This window comes from Anopheles arabiensis, assembly GCF_016920715.1.
Source record: "Anopheles arabiensis isolate DONGOLA chromosome X unlocalized genomic scaffold, AaraD3 X_pericentromeric_contig0008, whole genome shotgun sequence".
NCBI classification, from domain to species: Eukaryota; Metazoa; Arthropoda; class Insecta; order Diptera; family Culicidae; genus Anopheles; species Anopheles arabiensis.
In genome coordinates, this window is record NW_024412086.1 from 82501 (window position 1) to 87500 (window position 5000).

Genomic DNA, 5000 nt, shown 5'->3' on the forward strand with positions numbered 1-5000 from the left:
CCGAGATTTGTTCTGTGACGCCGGAGCGTCGTTGGCGCCACTCGATAGACTGCACAAGCAGACAACGTCGGATGCATTGCACATGGCTAGCGGATCTACTCTCTGCACTGCGTCGGGTGTTCCTACGTCTGTCTGGAGACATTGCTAGGCCAGTACGGCACTCTGCGCACTCTTGCTTGTCCTCTTCGAGCGACGGGCCTCTAAGCGGGGTTGTATTCCGGTACGACACATCGACTGGTACACATTGCACGCACTAACGATCTCTGCACTGAATGGAACTCATTCATAACCACCGTGACGGGAGACTTTGCTAGTACGCACGATACTCTGCGCATGTGCACATGTTTTACAACCCAACCAACTTAAGCACCTAGGGGAAGTTGTGATGCCATCTGAACACCCACCGACTGATGCATTGAACGGCTAAAGTTGACCTTCAATCCGAACTGGCACTTTGCGGCGTGGAGGCAGTTGCGCGACCACTCCTATCCCAAACCAACAAAGCATGGTGTATCCTAAGTGTTCGGTACAAGCACACCACGACGGGACACATTGAACGGTTCAGCGATCTCTCTGCACTAGTGGAAGAACTCCAACGTGATACGGGAGACATTGCTCTAAACCGAACGGCATCTCTGCGCGTTTACTTGACGCACCCCCAACTTGGTCAACTGTTGGACTTTTCGTAATCACGGCGGGACACATTGAACGAGCTCTAACGGATCTCTGCACGCATGGAACATGGTGGCGGGAATCATTGCTAGAACCGAACGGCGCCTCTGCGCGATGTACAAAGCCCAACAGGAACCTCGTATCGGCTGCCGAGCCGGAGCTTGAACAACTTGGACTTTCACCTCTAATTTATATCAACTCACCACTCCCCGAGGGATCCGCAGAATTGCTTCTGGGTCCCGTATCGTTATTTGCGATTCGTGTTTGCATTACACTACATTGAACTATTCCAACTTGTTTATCCGCATGGCGAACATTTGCTGCATAGAACATTTAAGTTCCACTTCGCTCTCCCCTACGTGGGTCTGAGCTTCGCTCTCAGGAAAAAATATGCCACATTTGGTAGGGAGACCCGGTTTCATCACGCTTTGTGCCCTGCACCATATATACCCTCATAAATTTATTCATTGGATTAGATCCAAGGAACACCAGATCATGCACCACTACCCATAATAGCTCATCGAGCTTAGCGTGAATCCTTCGGGTTTCCCTAAGAAGTTCGATTGGTCTTGCAGAGTTTAAAAACAACGAAGCTTAGTTTCAAGCAATGGTTAATATACGCGTATTCAAAACCCTTAGCTGTTACAACTTTTTACTAGAAACCATCACGACGAAGTCTTTGGGTCCGTAGACCCGTGATGTACTGCTCCAGGAACGTTTTGATAGGGTGGAAGCTCAAAATCATAGGTTAAAATCATCGGCAGAGCCCACCAGACACCACTTTTGCTTCATTAGTTCGGACTATAGGCATACGACGATTTTTATCGCGGAGGGACGTATGACCCAAACGGGGGCTTAATGACCCACTGCCACTGCAAACCATGCTCCTACGACTAAATAGAGGTAAAAACTACGATTTGGTGCAATCTTCATGTTTGACCTCGTAGCAAGGTACCCTCCCTATAGTAGGCAATGAGCAAATGATCATAATCCCAGGAGGGCAAAAATGGGAACCCGAAAGGAAAGCGCTGTTGGCGCGCCTAAGCTACTGGCCCGTAGAGTAAAATGGTACCCCCAACAAAGTTGTCGATTGACATTCTGATTGCACTTTTCATCATCTAGGGTGCGTTCCTTACACGTTTTGAGGTGTTTTAGCGAAAAACATGTTTTGAGCCACACGAGCTCTCCGGCCCGTTCGGTGCACATTTTTGAAAAAAGCTAGGAGCTGCCCCTAGGTTCGGGGTGTCACAAAATATTGAAAAGTGGTCAAAAACCGCTATCCAGAATCGGATGTAGAATCATTAGACGAACTTAAAATTGTTCTACGACCAATGTCTGCGACGTTTAGTATTCAAGATATGGCCCGCCCTAGGTCTGACCTGGCATTTTCGTGAAAATTTAAAGCATGGCCATAGGGACGGGTAAAATAGCTATTTTGAAGCAAAAACCGTCTGACTTTAAATGGCCATAACTTTTGAAAAACAAGAGCTAGGGTGCGTTCCTTACACGTTTTGAGGTGTTTTAGCGAAAAACATGTTTTGAGCCACACGAGCTCTCCGGCCCGTTCGGTGCACATTTTGAAAAGCTAGGAGCTGCCCTAGGTTCGGGGTGTCACAAAATATTGAAAAGTGGTCAAAAACCGCTATCCAGAATCGGATGTAGAATCATTAGACGAACTTAAAATTGTTCTACGACCAATGTCTGCGACGTTTAGTATTCAAGATATGGCCCGCCCTAGGTCTGACCTGGCATTTTCGTGAAAATTTAAAGCATGGCCATAGGGACGGGTAAAATTGCTATTTTGAAGCAAAAACCGTCTGACTTTAAATGGCCATAACTTTTGAAAAACAAGAGCTAGGGTGCGTTCCTTACGTTTTGAGGTGTTTTAGCGAAAAACATGTTTTGAGCCACACGAGCTCTCCGGCCGTTCGGTGCACATTTTGAAAAAAGCTAGGAGCTGCCCTAGGTTCGGGGTGTCACAAAATATTGAAAAGTGGTCAAAAACCGCTATCCAGAATCGGATGTAGAATCATTAGACGAACTTAAAATTGTTCTACGACCAATGTCTGCGACGTTTAGTATTCAAGATATGGCCCGCCCTAGGTCTGACCTGGCATTTTCGTGAAAATTTAAAGCATGGCCATAGGGACGGGTAAAATAGCTATTTTGAAGCAAAAACCCGTCTGACTTTAAATGGCCATAACTTTTGAAAAACAAGAGCTAGGGTGCGTTCCTTACACGTTTTGAGGTGTTTTAGCGAAAACATGTTTTGAGCCACACGAGCTCTCCGGCCCGTTCGGTGCACATTTTTGAAAAAGCTAGGAGCTGCCCCTAGGTTCGGGGTGTCACAAAATATTGAAAAGTGGTCAAAAACCGCTATCCAGAATCGGATGTAGAATCATTAGACGAACTTAAAATTGTTCTACAACCCCCAGTCCGACGCCTCGTATTCGAGATATAGCACTTTGTAGGTCTGACCGAGCAATTTTGTACTGAAATGTATGGCGGACATGTTATTCATTAAACAACATTAACTTGCATCGTGCCCTACTTCATCGGCACAGCTACTATCGACTATCTATTGTTGAAATGGATTGAGTTTGACCATTTTAGCTCTTTTCTTATGCCGTGCACCAACAGTGTGTACCGATCAGGGAAAGTACACTACTTACGCGTTCATGGATGTATATGTTGGTACAAGTTGCCGGTCGGAATAGCAGTGCACCAAAACTGTGTACCGATCAGGGAAAGTACAAGACGGAGGGCGCAGCCCGAGCGTACGCGTTCATAGATGTCCATGTTGGTACAACCTACATGTACGTACCTTGTTTTTGTATCAAAAGTTCCAATAAAGTGTTTGTATGCTTAAAATGCTTATCTCAACCGGTCACCTTTTGGCCTGCCCTTTTATAGACAGAAACCTAGAACGATACTCGCGATGTTTGTGTTTTCCATTCGCCCGGGACGACGAAATGAGCTCTGTGCACATCGTGCAGAAAACTGTCTCCTCCTCGTATGTTTTTGTCCCTCCACGCATATAATCACCCACATTTGTGTTCAACACGGACGGCGCAGCCCGAGCGAACGTTAATGTTTATGTTTGTGCACACTAAAGTTACAATCCTAGGATTTGGTTATTGCGTCGCAGTGCCCGACCGTCGCGGACACCATTCTTGGACAAAGTCCAAGTACGTAGAGTACATTCTAGGTATGTGCCCGTTCGTGACTTTCGTTGCGTGCTTACAGACACGCTTGGGTATGTTTACCATACAAGGTTTACTAGGAAAACCTGGGAAGGACGCTTGCCCTCCCGTCGCGGACACCATTCTTGGAAAGAAGTCCTGGTACTTAGCGTTCTTTAATGTACTTGATCAGTTTGTATTGCAATTGCTTTGTGCCATTGACTTTTGCTAATGCTCACTAAGGGGTGTTCGTTTGCGATGTGTATGATAAGCAACTGTCTATTCTTACCAGCAGTTAATCAACACTTTTCACCCAAATCATAGGAACGTAGAGTACTTTCCTGATCGGTACACAATTTTGGTGCACCTCTAACTTCGCCAGCACTTTATCGTTACGTTTTGTGCACAACCTTGGGACATGGTGTAAGTTTCATCATTGTTATGTTTGATTCGGTTTATTATGATTGAAAATACGCTACGTCCTAGAAATCTGAACTCGAATACTTTTGCCACGTTGCGCAAAAGCTACTGAGCAACTCCTAGCCGTTTACCGATTTATAATTTAATTTTCGTTATTAGTTTTAAAAATACGCTAAGTCCCAAAATCTGAACTCGAATACTTTTCTATGTGCCGCCAAAAGCTACTGAGCAACTCCTAGCCGTTTACCGATTTAAAATTTAATTTTCGTTATTAGTTTTAAAATACGCTAAGTCCCAAAATCTGAACTCGAATACTTTTCATGTGCCGCTAAAAGCTACTGAGCAACGCCTAGGTTGGTACATTTTGGTACATGGAGTGTATGCGTGCAGGCGTACTGCCGTGCTGGACCGGAAAATCGCACTTGCTACTAGAACGTAGAGTAATTCCCTAGATAGGTGCTTTTGCATGCCTCTGTTCGACGTCCATGCAACTTGGAACGTGCGACACACGTAGCTAGGCTTCCCATACATATTCCCTAGGGTAGCACCAAATTGCACACTTTCAGGGTATATTTTGGTACGGTGTACTGTGCATGGTACAAGTATCATTAGCTCGTGCAATTTATTTTGCATCAAGTTGCGATTGCTGGTGCGTCGAGATAGGAGTGTTTCGCGACTTTTGCCAAGCTTTGGTGCCATTTGGTGAATAATTAATGTTCTAGCCAC